Genomic DNA, 16,700 nt, shown 5'->3' with positions numbered 1-16,700 from the left:
AATGAGATCAACTTTTAAGGGGAAACTGAACTTTTTCCTTACATACTCTGGATAAAGACATACCATCCTGAGGATGGGCTCATTTTATAATATCTCTAACCAAGGAGTCTGGCACACATAAATGAATAAAAATAGTCTTCAGAAAAATTTCCTTACACTATTCATAACACAAAATGCCAATAAATTAATATTCTGCTTCTTAGGTATTATGGCAAAGTATTAGATTCATAATTTTCTAATACTTTAGGAGGCAAATACATCCTCATGCTATGAACTCATAAGTCTACTGATATAAATAATTTATTCTGGCAGCTTATGTATGATTCAAACTGTAATATTTATAAAAGAATGTTGTAATTTTCTTGTTACAAAAATCTTCATAAAAATAAATTATTGTTAGATAAACCGCAAAACAAAATATCTTTTGCCACTTAGAAGCCAACATGAATATCTGATAACCACATATATGACATAATTAAGCACAAGGTTGAACACTATTTCCCAATTCTCCATTAATTGAGTATAACACACTCCATGTAATCATGTTGGATACATGCTCCTATCTATGTGTATCTACAACACTGAGTGGAATGCTATGCACATGGGTAAACATGAAGGGTACAAACGGCATTCAAATGTATTACTTCAAGATTTTTCCATATATGTGCTGATCTTTGTAGTTAAAGCATTGGATAGGGAATTTTATACCAAAAGATTCATGAGATCACACTGAAAAGTCAGCTGAGTGATAGGTGTATGGTGCTTCCTGCCAATTTGGATACTTTTGATGGCCTTTATTTCTCTCCATGAATGCTTTTCTAATGAAGGAGAACAGACTGAACAATTCTAAGTGTTTATATCTAAAACAGCATGAAAAAGGATTGTGTTAGCCACCCAAATCTGAAGCTTGAGATTGGTGTTTTCTTCAAATAATAAGGTTTAGATGTGCTAGCAACTAGATTTATGATGGAACAAAGAGGCTATTTCTTAAATGTGTGTATGGTGCTGTATATAGAATTTCTGCAGAATAATGATTTATTCATCTGCACATTGGGTTACATGACATGCAATATTCCAACATGCAATTCCGTGGACATGAGGCCTAGCATTCTGGTGTGGTCTCACGGAGAATGGTTTCGTGGCAGGTTCTCTGATGGGTAATAGTTTACATCACAGCACAGCTGTCATCCAGCGGGGTGATAAAGCTCTTGCATTATAGCAGAGCAACAGCGTTGCAATGTATAGGCAGGCAAAGATATTTGTAGACCAGTATGAAACCAAATGGAACCTCTAACCCTGGGTGGGTTACAGAGTATCCTGGTTGGTACCAGATACTTCAATCTACTCTGGAGGTGGGGATTAGGTGAAGTGCGGTATGGCACCAGCAAACACATCAAAGACTATTCTAAAGTCCTGCTGGGAGTCCCAGTAAGCAAGCAGGCCGAGCCTCCTGATGGTCCACTTGCTCCCAGTGGGAGCTCTCAGACGCTTGGTAGATTCACTTGACTGAGAGTGATCCTATTATTCTGGGTGCCCAGGATTGAGCATGGGCTTATCACAGATCCAAAGCCAGTCTGGCTGAGAGAGAACTTGTTTGTGCCCACTAGGTCCAAATCCTGCTTTCTCTCCATTTGAAAGCGGGGATATAGACATCTGCTTGGTGACATTTTGTTAAACCCACATAGCTTCCAGCCAAGGGATCCTAAGAGTCCCTATGAGTCCATGGTGGGCATGCTTCCTGTGGCCACTCTACACTCTCCTTACTGTGTGCAGATCCATGTGCTCCACTGGAGGCCTCAGAGGACTCCAGGATGCTTTCCACTGCCTTATTTCATTTCCTTTGTCCTTCATTGCCCTCTTCACAAGATGGTTTTCAGTTTTAAAGATGGAATGACCTGTCTGCTGTCGGGATGTATCACTGTGTTATAGCCTGGGGAATAGTCACATCCCTTCTACAAATGGGTGCATTTTTCCAAGCCTCATAGGAGACTATTCCATGACTCCAAGCCATGTTTTCAAAGATCCTGTTCATAGCATTTACTTCCATTATATCAAGCCATCTTCACTCCTTCTCTTACACCCTTCCAAACAGATGACAGGCACAGGACATGAGGGCTGAGACAGTGTGTCTGCCACCAGCAGCTAATGATTTGATGATGAAGAGAATTCTTGCTATTCCTTGTCTCCAGGGCAACAGGGGGAGCCTTGCCATGTAGTTCCTGACGTGACATCATGCAAGTTGCTGCCATGATCAAGGCTTGTCCCTGTATTTCTGGGCTATGCAGGACTGTCACTCGTTTCACAGGGGTGGCTGCTGTGTGACAGCCGTTCCGTTCCGTTTCACCACGAACTGCACAGCAGAGTCACTTTGTAGTTGCCCCACCCGTCTGAGAATACTGGGCCCTCAGATGAATCAGGCACTTGTCACTTTCGCAAGCACTAACACAGCTGGCGAAGAACAAGAGAAGATGGGCACCGTCCTGCTTCCAGCACCCGACATTGTTTCTTCGATCCTGAGGAGTGCCACACTAGGCTAGTGGATGACATTGTGATTAATGACTTTTTATTGCTTCAAAACCATCATGCAGGTGTCTGATGTGCAACAGCCCTCCTTATGACACCTCACTTCTCGCCCTCCTCCCCTGCAAGGCTCACCCCCCAGTTGCTGTAGCTCAGGGCTCAGCACACAGCACCTGAACAGTGAATACATGTTGGGGTGGGTTGCAGAGGCAGAGAGTTGGCCTTGACCTCATTCTTATTTCTTCTAATTTCGTGACTTTAGACAGTTTGTTTCATCTCCCCAAGTCTTAGTTTCCTCATCTCTAAAATGCAGAAGGTGATACCTTCTCTCATAAAGAGGTGAAGATTAACGATGGTGAGGCACAGTGCTTGCCGTGATGACAATGTTGGAATGAGATGATCTCTTTTGTCATATATGACCCAGTGACTAAATATCTGACAGCTGTGTAAGTGGGCAATTTCCTTCTTTGGGGTATTAACTTGTGAGGTGACATGGCATCTGCTGATGTCCATTTATTTGAATTTTTGACTGGCTTGAGGAACTGGTCAGGAAGTATTTTCATGACCAGTTTGGGTGATTCTTTGTGTGTGAAAAGACAGAAGTTTTGGCTTGACTTGCATGATTTGCCTCTTTAGGATGGCAGCCCACTCTCCCTGCTAACACCCCAGGCCTGCGTGAAGTGCTACGCCCCAACAGTGCCTCTGCATTGCAACAGAGCCTCTCCTTGGTGCACATCTGAGCACTGACCTTGAGAGCTGGGAATCTAAAACTATAACTTGCCTGTTCTAAGTGAGCATGGGCGAACTAGCTGTTGATTCTGAGAATTCGCTGCGCATAGAGGACAGTGAATAAACATTCGCTCCTGTTAGCAGATGCTAAAGTGACAGTGAGAGAGAGCTGGTAACCTTTGTCCGTTGTGGCTTGTTTTTGTTTGGAGGTCTCTTTCCCTGTTGTGTGGCACTGTGTGTGTTCATGAACACCCCTAATAATGAGTACTGAGGCTTGTTTCCATCTCACTGAAAAAAACTGATCCTGTCGCTGGGCTGTAGTCCACGACTAGAACACGGCAAGCTCCTGTTACCCTCCTGCCTCTAAAGGAGGACTGAGAACAAAGTGAGTCTATTTTGGACTTGCAGCAATGAGTCGGTGAGGCATGGGGGACAGGGAGTAAGATCTCTAGCTTGGTTTTGTAACAGCTCTATTGCTTATTGATTGTTTGCTTTGAACACATTAAACTCTCCGAGGCTGTTTTCTCATTTATGAAATGGGTATGCTAGCACTTCCTGGTAGGGTTTGGGAAGAAGAAATGAAATAATATGTGTAAAATGTTCAAGTATTTAATGAAATATTTTTAGCACAATTTAATTCATGAAGTGTTTGTGATATGTGTACATTCATTTGTAAGACTCCAAGCATATTTCCCTACATGGTATTTGTCTTTCCTGTTTCTTAAAGGCATGGCAGCTTAAAAAGAAAGAGCAGGAAAAGCTCAAGTACATTGGACAAAAAGAACTGGACTTAGGCTGGACTGAAGAGATCTCCTCAGGGGTTTTAGTCATGATCTCTAGTTGCTTTTTCAAACACATTTTTTTTAGTGAGTGATGCATACAATTGTAGCTGGAAACCAAGTACCTGCTGAGGGAAAGAAAAGATCCCCAGTGAACTCCTGTTTTCTCTTGAAAAAGAATGTGTTCCAAGCATTCTTTTTGACTGTCAGCTTCTGGCTGACGTTTTAGACAGAGATCCGTTCTCTACAGGAGCATTATTTTCTGTACTAACATTAAATTTGGAGCTAGGAATAGGTAATGCTTTCTTGATTAAAGAGAAATAAAAGACCACCTTATCTTCAGGTTTATTAACAAACTTGAGGCTGACTGTATGGTTTCACAAAATGATAAAATTCTCATTTGAAATTGGACACAGGAGAGAACTCTTTTTTTCTACTATATGGCTAATGCTGACCATTGTTTTGAGACACTAAACTTGTATCAGGAAAGTAAATGGACACACCATTCTCTCATTCAGTGACCCAGAGGGATGTGTTCAAGAGTCCTGAGCAAGGCTGTGGGGCTCAGGCACTGCCCTGGGACCAGGGGAGCCGGCTGGTGATGTTAGGTACATTCTGAATACAGGATGGACTTTCAGCTCCTTATCTTTCCTGCAATTCCATCCTCTGCTGAGTTTCAGAACTTCAGGGAATCCATACTAAGGTCTCAGTCTACCCCCAAAGACTTCCCACTTTCTTCTGATGGTATCTTGGCACACACAATTGTCTTGTCAAATATTTCTTGAGAACCAGTATTTATGATTGGGATTTCCATTTACAGATTAGTGACTCATTCACAGTTGCAAACCCTCCTGAGTTCTTCATCAAGGCTCTCTGTTACCCACTGGAGTTTGCTTATAGTAGAGCAATACCAGTAACAGCGATCATTTATGGATCCATTTATTGTGCTCCAAGAACTGTACTCAGCAGTTTACGAGCATTTCATTTAATTCTCTAACAACCCTATGAGGTATTATCACCTCTTTTTTAGAGAAGCAATCTTAGGTCAGAGAGGTTAAACAATTTGCTCAACCAGACACACAGTAAGAGGCAGAGGCAGGATTCCAACCACTATACAAACACAGCTACTCAGTGAGAGCAGACCTAGAATAGATTCTAGTTTCCTTCTACAACCAGAGCCATTAGGAGGGCCCTCAGTTCTCTCTGGACAGAAAACTCTGTTTCACTCTATGACGTTATGTGCTTTACACCAATCTCAAGTTTGGTAACCTCCTTGACAGCCCAGACTGTATGAAACTTGCATACCTCTTACACAGAATCTATCACGGCACAGGCTTCATGGAAAAAGATCAGTATATGTTTGACTCTTTATTGATGAATTCCTCAACCTTGGGTCTGTCTTCTCACCATGCTCCTTCAGAGTGGTGCTTCTTACACTATTCCTCTCTGCCTTGATGATTCTTCATTCAACATGTAGTTGTAACGACTAGTATATTCCTATGCAAATGTAAAACAACATGCTAATATAGAGTGTAGAGGGACAGCGCATTTAAAATAAACCAAGATTGGCTGACCCTTGACAATGAGGCCCCTGGACAGCTGCTGCTAGGACGGTCACACTTCTCTCATTCTCCTTATTCTTTGGAAATTAGGGTTCCTTTTTATTTTCACATTTTGTGGTGGCATTGTTAGGGCTGCAGAATTATTAACTTAATGTCTGTTCCTCAATGCCTTTTGGTTTACTATAAAAATTCAGCCTTACTTCCTCAAGGGCAATATGACATGTGGTTTTTTAAAATTTGCAGGAATTAACACCTTATTCCCTTCAAAGTAAGAGTCCTCAATTTGAGTATCTTTTTAGTATAAGAAATCTTAACTTTGCTGAAAAATAGCATGTAACATGAACTTGCTAAGAATAGCCAAATAACCCTGTGAAAAGTCTCCTGAGAAGTTCTTTAAAAAAAAAAAATAGATGGAGCTGAATGTTCCCTGATATGTAAATCCCTAAGGGCATCAACAGTCACCAAGCTGAAAATAGTCAAGTATCCAATATGTCTGATGGTGACCGAATGGATTGTAACTGTCCAGTCATCACTCCTGAGAAGCTGGCTTATGTCCAAGCACAGGACCCAGTCTGCTTTTGGTTTGTTTAGGGGTCACCATTATTCAAGACCTGGCTAGCAGACAGGCATTTTACCATTACAGGGTAATTTCCAGGGTTTAGGATGATCCTAAAATTGATGAAGGAGTGCTGCTAAGGTCAGGGTAAATTTAATGGATAAAAGTTTATCACAAGGGCTTTATTTCCCTATTTGGAAGCAGCAAAGGCATTGATTTTAGACAAAATCTTAACTAAATTTTTGCAATTACATATGGCAATTAAAACTTAAAATAACCCTAAAAATGACACAATATTAAAGCCCATTCATTTTTCAGCCTTTTTTTCCCCCCAAAAGCAGCCATCACTATTTTATCATGTTATTTGTTTGTGGCTTGATTGATTTCTTAAATTTTTTGATCCAATTCCTATCATTTTCAATGATACTTTGAAAGTAGTTACCATCACTCAGTTTATTAACTCACTGCATGTCAGAAATCAGGTTAAGTGTCATTATAGTATTTGATTCTCACAGTGAGGTGGATCCAATTTTTATTTTCATGAGAAAATTGAGGTTAAGTAAGGGTCATGAATGCTATAGGACTGTCACTGCTGCACACAAAATTTTTGGTTGGGTCTAGAAAGATTTATGCATATTAGTCAAGGTTGCAAATTCATTTTGTCTCATTATCTTTAAATTTCTGTCATTGCCATTAATGTTCTTACTCTTTACTCCAACATTAAAAAAATTAGCAGGTATTAATGTATTTTAAAAATCCTAATTATATTAAAAAGTTTAACTGATTATAAATAGAATTTTTTGAAGAAAGAGGATCAAGCTATCAAACAGGAATGAAGCAGCCATATTTTTATCTTTATATTCTTGCTTTCTCTCTGTCTTAGAAATATTTTATCAAGAGAAGTATGTAATGAAGAATCTGATTTTAAAAAACAGTAATTGGGAACCAAGTAAAATATACTTCAGAGTAATGCTAATCATGTGTGTCAAGATAAAGGAAATTAAGGTGGCTTAAGTTTTCAGTTCTCTTCAGGAAAAATCAATTATAAAGCAGTTAAGCTGCTGACACTAAACAATAAATCCCTGGATTTAGTTAATAAAAAAAAAGCTTCCATTTTTTGAAGGTTTGTCTTTTCAGCCGACAGAAGAAATTCATAACATTGATTTCTGAGAAAGAAGGGGCTATTTACATCAAGTATCTTTAAATCCAGAGGTACTCTTGCTCTTTGCCTGTTTGGATCAGAAATCACTTGCCATCTAGAAAATACATCTTTATCTAGCTGCACATGGTTTACAATGCTCGTGGCATTAGGGGTGCATGTCCCCGTACTTCAGCTCTAACTAGGGGTAGCAAACGCAGCCCAACTTACATCTCACTTGAGGTTCAGAATATTCTGAGTCAAATTCATGACTGGACTAAATCTCTCTGATAATGTGTAATTACTGAAAAGGCAGTCCTCAATCCTGGCTGCATGTTATTACTGCCTAGGGAATTTTGTAAAATACAGATGCCTTGGCCCACCCCCAGAGAATCACACTTCAGAATGCTGGAGTGGGGCCAGCGATAACCATTTCATTTAAATCTCAATTAACCTTTGTGTAGTTACTGAGATGTTTGACAGTCTTGCGGTTTCTAGTTTTGGATGATTAGAATCTTGCTGTCATTCTTTCCTTTTTGTTCTCATAAAACCAATGACACAAAGGTTAAAGCCACTGTGAAAGAAAGTTTTTCAACAAACGCAGTTCTGCTCTTCGCTTTTCAAATGAGCAATTAATAATTCATAACAATTAACTGAGTTATGAGTTTCTCTTTCAATACGTTTCCAAACATGAATAGATTAAATGGTAATTGCCATCAGATTTTATGTTCTATTTCATGTACTCAATAAAAGTTTATCTTTTGGAACTCACTTTGTATTTCCTCTTGATATATTCATAACCAAATGCAATATACTATATTAAAATATTTATTATTAACCTATCAAATATTAACCACTTTTAAATTATATGGATGAAAGAAAACAAATAGGCTACTTGTTTAAGTTTTCATGATTCTCCTTATTTTAATATGATTTGGATTTGTAGAATATATGCTTGTAAAAACCGATGACATAAAGTATTATATGAGTTCCTACCCCATATATATATGAATTTTTCTAAGGCATATGTATGCCCTTGATTTCCCAGCATTATTTTATGAACACTAAATGATAAAAATAAACACACACACATAAAAGTTGGACTTGGAGTCAGCCTATCCTAGGTTAAAAGCCAGACTATCTCATCCTCTGAAACTGAAACTTAATGCACATGTTAATTACCTGGAGACCTTGTTAAAATGCAGATCTTTAGTCAGTCCAAGGTGGACTTACTAATATTCTGCATTTCTAACAATTCCCAAGTGATGCTGACGCTATTAGTTGGAGGATCACACTTCTAAATGGCAAGAATCTAGAGGACCATGTACAGGTTACTTAGTCTCTCTGTCCCTCAGTTCCTTTATCTGTAAAGTGGGGATAACTGCTAAAGGGATTTTATGCAGATGAAACAAGGCAGTATAAATGGCATAGTTCCTGGCATGTGGGAAACAATAGTGGCCATTATCGTCATGAAATGCAGTAAACAGACCTTATAAACTGTAAACAATTTTAAAGATTAAGCCATTTAAATCTATGACCTAAATGCGATACTAGAATATCTTTAAGACTCCAATTCAGATGTAATATTCTAAGTTTACAGGTCAGAGCAGAGATGTCTATGACCAGAGAAGTGGTACTGGAAGTCAGTGTTCTCAGATTCCAGCAGAAGTGAGACAGATTTGAGACCCCTTTCAAATTGTCAGCACTTAGAAGTCATAGATCATACTTTATTTGTATTTCGGTGCTAAAATTTAGCACAATTCCTGGCACACAGCAGGACTTTAAAGTTTAAAAATGAGTAAGAGTATGAATAAGTGAATGAGTAAATGAGTGAATGAATGATTGCATGAACAAGTGAATGATTAGGCAACCCTAAGTGAGCCCAGTTTGCCAGGGAGGAGAATTCAAACAGTTTAGCAAGGCTCTGTTAAGAAGCCCTTCTATCACCTTGGTTAAATTGAATTTAGTAACTAAAGATGAAATGAAGGGCAGAGATTTCCTATAGAGTGTGATATGATCTGACCTCATTTCTTGTATATGAAGGAACATATTGAGCACGATTGATTTAATCATGTTTTATTAGGTGGGCTTTCAATAGGTGAAGCAAAAATTCTTCCATCACAAGACTCTGCACAGTCTTTAGTAAAACTGACTTTAGAAATTTCAAGGCCTGACATAATCAGATAGAATTCATACATTGTGTCTATAGGTCTATATGTGGTTTAGCATCCTTCATACAGAATCAGCAACCTTAATTTTTATTTGATTTAGAAAGAACTGGGGTAAAATATCTCAGTAAAGACCTCATAATACATCCAAATATCTTTCATTTGGGCACTAATAAAAGCTGAGTCAGCTAACTCATCGAAAGCACTGAGATTGTCACCTCAGACATTACATCACTAATAAATTGCCATATTACCCTGGTAATAAGCCCTCCTGTAAACTCACCCAAACTTTGTCTTTTTGTACTCAAAATCCATGTGAACAATGTAGTTGTCCATATTATTGATTTTGTGATAAAGAATACAGATCAACATAAGACTAAGTCCATAGGGTCAAAATGCTAATTAAGAAGAGGTCTAAATGTGATTCTTAAAAATAATTACATCAATATTTCATTATTCTTGTAGAGTTTTGTCTCTGAAACATATGTTGATTTCCCCAAAAGAATTATAGCTTAGAAGAATAATTGCAACACATAATATGAATTTGCAGAAAATGAGAAGGAATATTGTTAAAAATATAATTTAGCAAATGTTTCTGTTTTAAAATATCCAGCAATGTTTGTATGAGTTGTGGATTGAGGTTGGCCACAGAGAAAATGAACTTTGCTTAGGCTGGACTTTGTGTGTGTGCCTGTTCTAGATGACATCCAACTTTATTGGCATTGATATCAAGATCATCAATTGCTCTGAGCTAATGCATGCTCTTCTTGCTCTTCTTCCCACCTTGCAGCAATGGAAAAGCAAAGGTTGATCACAATTTTTAAAAACAGAAAATTTGACAAAGATGGGACAAGCATATTAAATATACTTAATATGCATATAAAGCATATTGAAGCATACTTAAACAGAGCTAGGTCATGACATAATTCTATTCCTGTAGGTACAGCCACTTGATCTAGAATGTCCTGGGTTGAATAGACTGTCACACTCAAAAGAGCACTGGACAGAAAAGGCAAGGGTTCACAGCACAAACATGCACTATATTCAGAATAATTACCTCAGATATCAAAGTCAGTGGTAACACATACATTCACTACAGGTTCTGTGTGAGATTTTTTTTCTCCTGTGCCCTTGGTACGGTAGCTGACATTATTACTGTAATTCTCTCTAAGGAGAGCTTTTTACTGATATTCAAGGTGATGGGTTGTTCCTGCAGAACACAACAGAATGATTGCCCACACCAACATGAGCAGTCCTGATTGCATTAGGGCCACCCCGACTTCTCTTTCATTAGTTGCTGATTGTACTAAATTGATGCTAAATTGACTTGGCTGGTTTGTAAGTCTTTAAACAGTTGGCCCTGACTAAGCCTGTGATCATGTCTTGGAAATTATATGGTCAAAGCCTTCATGTTTCTGGAATCCTCACATTTTTCTTAAGGTTGGTTAGGGCCTGGTAAATACGAACCAGTTAGATCAACTTGTGATACCCACATCAAGATAGAGGACTCACCTTAGTGAAATGTATGGTTTTTATTTTTCAGTATTCTCTCCTGCCTCCCACTTTATACACTTTTCACTTTATTGGACAGGTCCTCTCTTTCTTCATTTCTAACTGCTCTGTGAGTTTGAAATAAATCAAACTGTGGTCTGTAGGCCAAATCAAGCTCACTTCCTGCTTACTGTAGACTATGGACTAAGAATGGTATACACACTTTAAGTGACTGAAACAAAAACAAAAAAGAATAGTATTTCATGGTAGGTGAAAATTTTATGAAATTAAATTTTAGTGTCCATAAACAAAATTTTATTGGGACACAGACACATTCACTTCAGTATGGTCTGTGGCTGACATGGGGCTACAACACTGGAGTTGAGTAGTTGCCACACAGACTGTCTAGCCCGGGAAACCCAAATAATCACTATCTGACCCTTTACAGAAAAAATTTGCTGATCCCTGGAATAAATCACAAAGCTTCCATCTCCATCTGCAAAGTAAAAATGACAAAAGCCTGTAAAATGCCACAGCAAAGTCAATCAATAAATATGCACTAATAAATGGTTTGTTACTTTGCGGTGTTTGGGTTGGGGAATTAACCCTCTTTAAGTCTCAGTTTTGCTGTCTACCAAATGAGGAAAATAATCTTACTCCCCTTGTAGAAATGAGATAATACATGCATGCTCTTGACACATGGAACATGCACAATAAATAACTTTTTGTTATTTTAAAATAATTATTATTCTTCAGAAATTGGTCCATGTGTAAACACGTCAGACCATTTGTGAGATTTCAGGGTCACAGAATTTCATACCAAGAAGTAGTCTTAGAACGTCTAAGCCCTCTCTAGAATTTCACAAGAGGACGTACACAGAGAAGGCGAAAGTGGGTGAGCAAACATTTCCAGGAGAGGTGGTAGAGCTCACACCCAGAGCCAAGGCCCTGGACTTCACACTGTGTTGCCTCCCTGAATTTAGTTATCAGGAACCCTTTCACACCGGTTTATTGGTGGTATTCTGCCACAGAATTCTGCTCTGGTGGTGGCCCTTCACTTAAATGAACGTTTTTCTCCTATGAGTTGCAAATGGAATGGACCTTTTTCTATTGGGTTGATTTTCACACTCAGAGATTATCTTTACGTATGGAATGTCTGCATATTTTGAGATTCTTCCTCTTTCTCTTTCTCTTTCACACATACATACACACACAAACTCACTCACTGGTGTGTAAAGAGTGGATGAAGGTGAAACTCCACTTATGTACTGTCTAAAGTGAGGAAAGAAGTTCATGTGTCATATTTCTGCCTGCTCTACTGAACATGTTACTATCACATAGGACCAGGCTGTTGCTTTGATTCTGGGCTACTAGTAGGTAAAATTGTGCCTGCATTTCTCCATAAGTTTTGACATTTTATATACCTTTCACTGTTAAGCTCGGATGACTCTGTGGTGTGAACTGGTAGAGTTTGGGCATGCCTGTCATTCTCAATAGTCTCTTCAAATAAAGGGGGGAAGTTAGCATGGATTGCCAAGTAAATATGGAAAGTTGCTCATACAGGTCAGAGCTGCGGGCCCCTCTCTGAGCTAAGCACAGGAGAGCTGAGGAGTGGTCTAACCTCAGACTATCAGGACTTAGTCTAGAACTGCCATTACTATGTACATGATTTGTCCTATGCTGAGCTTGAGCAATTCAAGAGCCTCAGGATCTGAATGCATTTAGGACATGATCCTGCTGTGAAGGGCATTCCAGACAATTCACTGCTTTCAAGCTGCTCCATCAGCCTTTACTCACGGTTGCTCCAAATGGAGTCATTGGTGTTGTGAAGAATTAAAGCACTTTCCATGGCATAAGCATAGGCTGACACCCCACCCCCCACTGCCCCGCTTGCAGATGGCATCAGGTCCCCGATGTGTTAGAGGTCAGTGGGCTTTTTCTATCAACTGCAAATTAAAGTTATGTGATGAATGGAGGGAAAACAGGCCTAGAACTGGAAAGCAATGGCTATTAATATTACTGAGTGGTGTGGCATCCTCCTGCTGAAATGAGAGAACTTTCACAACTGGGAGCAGCGCTGGGGTTCACTTGTCTAGCTGACAAAATGAGTCTTTCCTCCCCGGAGGACTACCCAGCATATTTTTAATGCCTACAAATTGCCACTTTCCATCTTCTGTCTTCCTAATATTTTCCTTTTTAAATTACCTCTGGGAGGTGCCTTTGGTTCTGTTTAACGAGCACTTCCTTCCCACCCTTAGGAGTTGAACAAGAGCAACATCAAGTGCCGTTCCAAGTGTTCAGTTTTCATCACTCATAAGTACATGGTGCTCAGTAAGGGAAATGAGACTGCTGTTTAAGTTGCTAGCAAGGAAATGAAAAACTTGGATTCAGTGATGCCATTCATTTTTAGCAATAGAAATATAAGAGCCAAATGAGTGAAATCTATGTGTAGGACTGCAAATGCTCAGAAGCATCTCAGACCTCCTTGTCTAAGTGACATGCCACTGTCAATGGATTCAAAATGTGAGGTCAACTGGTGAAATGTGAACTGGACGTTTTAATGTAACACAGCAAATAACAGGAGGTTGCAACTCAAGGCAATTGAAAAATTACAAGTTAGGCTCAAGGTATTTGTCCAGGGAGGTATAATCTTCATTTCAAAGAAGTAATTGGAAGCATCATCTTAATGATCACCAGTTGTCAGGCCTGTAGAAGTTAATCTCATACCACAAAAAAAAAAAGAAAAAGAAAAAGAAAGAAAATAAAAAGAAGCCTCCTCAACTGTGGTAGCAGAAAAGCTATGATGAGAACTGATTAATATCTAGAAATTCTCATCAGTGCAGGTCAACATCAACAAAGATGTGTTAGCAAAACACATCTTTTGAATTTGAATTCCCCCATTTTGGACCCCATTTGAATTTGAATTCTCCATTTGGAAGATTAGAGAGAAGTTATATAAGTCTGAAGTCTGATTCTTGGAAATCAGGAGATGATTAGTGAGATTATGAGAATCTACCTGTTGATAAAGAGAGATTAGGGTATAGAATACAGCTGAGTGGCCAAACTGTGGTTCTTGGTACAAACTGAGCCGAGTGTCTCACTATACCTTCCCTTTGCCCCACGGACTTGGTCTGAAAGAGCCAGAAAGCTGGAGAGGCCCTGGAGGTCTTTCCACTTGATTTCTCACTTAAGCAGAAACTCTCCATAAAGCATCACACATTGGAGTCCATTCAGCTTCTGCTTGAACTTTTCTAGAGTCTGGGGATTTATCATTACTGAAGGCATCCTACTGGACAGCTGGAGAGAATAATTCTTATATACTGAGCTGAAACCCTCCTCTCTTTTTACCCCCTGGTCCTCATTCTATCCTCCTGAACCAGCAAGTCCACTTGTCCCATCCTAGCCCTTCAGACACTGGTTGACATGTGTAACATGTTTCAACTCTCTTTATGAAAATCCCTTCATCAAGGATGGGATTCTCCTGTATCACTCTCTTGTGCGTTAAAGTATTGTTGCCAGCAATTAGACTGGCAATGTGAGCTCAGTGTGCATTTCAGATTTCAGGGAGGACTAAAACCTGCTCTGGCCTTTGTTCAGCCTGAAATTGTATTAGTTTCTTTGCCACTTAGGACATACTGCTGTCTAAATGGAGCTCCAATGTAAGCTAACATCTCCATATCTTTGTCACTTGAGCAACTGTTAACATAACTCCACACCATTATGCATTTTTGTTATTTTGCTTTTTTAGCCTTAATTTGCAGCAGTGTCTTGCATAAAATAGGGATTAAATAAATATTCACCAAAGCCTCATTAGAAGCCCTTGTATAGCTATGCTGATTATTTTAGAAGTCTCCCATTTTCTCTAGGTAGTCTATTGGGAACAATTTGTGTTTTTAAAATAATCAGGGTGTGTGTATGTGTATTTTAAAGAGGGTCTAAGATTTATGTTTTTTCCCCAAGAACATCCTGAATTTTTCTTAAGGTTCAGCACAATACCCTTTAACAGTTTTTAATAGTATTTGCTTTTTTATTTAATACTGTCATTTCCATACTACCAGTAAATAGTAGTTCCCAACTGCTTCTTCCGCTCTTTTGGGTGACGAAATTCTCATCAATGCAGGTCGACATCAACAAAGATGTGTTAGCAGAACACATCTTTTGAATTTGGAGTCCCCTGTTTTGGAATTCCTCATTTGAATTTGAATTCTCCATTTGGAAGATTAGAGAGAATTTATATTTTCTAATTTGGTTTTGGACAATTTCTGTGTGCTTTAAATGATTGTGTGGTCTACGATACACACTCATAACACCTTTTCTATAGGATCTTTGGTCTTGAATGAAAAATATTCCACTGTTCCTACCTTTTTCACATATATCACTCTTTTCTAATCCTATTATATACTTCTTTTAAGTAAGTTTTACCTTTGCATGTCTTTATTCCAAGTGTGAGTTATATTTTGTCTCCATGACAGCTGCATATTTATCCCTGGCATTAAAAATTGACATTCTTGATGATTATCATGATAGGCAGTATAAAATTCTGCCCAAATGTCTACCTCCTAATCCCTAGAACCTGATCCCTTACATGGCAAACAGAACTTGTCAAAGGAGATTAGGTTAAGGAAGGACCTTAAACTGGAGAGATCATCCTGGATTATCCAGGGTGTCCAATCTGATTGAATGGGTCTTTAAAAGTGGAGACCCTTTCCCAGCTGTCCTCAGAGAAAGATGTGGTAATGGAAGAAAAGCACAGAGAATGGGAGAATTCCTGGCTTTGAAGGTAGAGAAAGCAGGCCATGAGCAAAGGAATGCAAGAAAAAGGAAGGAAAAAGATTCTCCCCTGGAGCTCCAGAGGGAATGCAACCCTGCAGATACCTTGATCTTAGCCCAGTGAGACACATGTTGGACTTCTAACTACGAAACCCCCCAAAAATAAGTATATGTTGTTTTGAGCCACTAAGTTTATGGAAATTTATGCTAATTGTCTATAGAAGCAGTAGAAAATGAATACAGTTATTGTGCATTCTCTGGGAAGGGATACATCTAAGCCATGAAGTTTTTTTCCCAAACTTTCTCTCATTTTTCTGCTGAGAACACTGTAGTTTGCCATAGTGTCTGGTTTTACAGTTTTACAATGGGCTTTCCTCCTTATTTTGCTCAAATTTACTAGAAATCTTCTTGATCAAGCCACTGAGCCTCCCAGTAACACATTCTCCTCTTCTTGGTACTATCTGTATTCTGATATTATAGGCCATGGGCCAGCTGCTGAAATCTCAGCCTTCCCCCGGCCGACTGCTTAATTCTTGGTTTCCTACGTGCTCTGAATCATAACACTGAATTATGTCACCAGGTCTTTTGACTTTAACCCAAATATTCAGACTAATTCTTCTGTAAGCACCATTAGTATTCATAAAAATAAGGCAAAAATGGAGGATAACTGGTGGCTTTAGTAAACCCTGCATGCTGTTCCACTATCTCTTGTATATCATCTCATCAGCCTCACTGGGTCTCTGTGTGGCTTTTTCCATTCCATTTTCCAAACCAAAAAAAAAAAAAAAATCGCCGATCTCCCTTATGTTTAGTTTTCTTCTAGTGGGGAACAAATCTTCATTACTTACCACTACCTGCTAACCCTCCATATTCTATGGGGTGGGTGGAATGTGACTTCCTCTATCGAGGGTTCAGCTTTATCCTCTGGGATGCGGCTCATGCCTACCCTCTGATTGCAAAGGGGCGTATTAAAAAAAATCTCTCTTT

The 16,700-nt window shown here is 39.0% G+C and overlaps 1 protein-coding gene across 5 annotated transcripts in view; it reads right to left on the bottom strand.

Annotated features, from left to right (window-relative positions):
- The window catches only part of NTNG1 (netrin G1), a 319,781-nt gene that overhangs the window by 21,886 nt on the left and 281,195 nt on the right, over window positions 1–16,700 (bottom strand). The gene's annotated exons all lie outside the window — the stretch shown is intronic.

This window comes from Manis pentadactyla, chromosome 4 (assembly GCF_030020395.1).
Source record: "Manis pentadactyla isolate mManPen7 chromosome 4, mManPen7.hap1, whole genome shotgun sequence".
Lineage (NCBI taxonomy): Eukaryota > Metazoa > Chordata > Mammalia > Pholidota > Manidae > Manis > Manis pentadactyla.
This window is presented reverse-complemented; position numbering and strand designations above follow the sequence as displayed.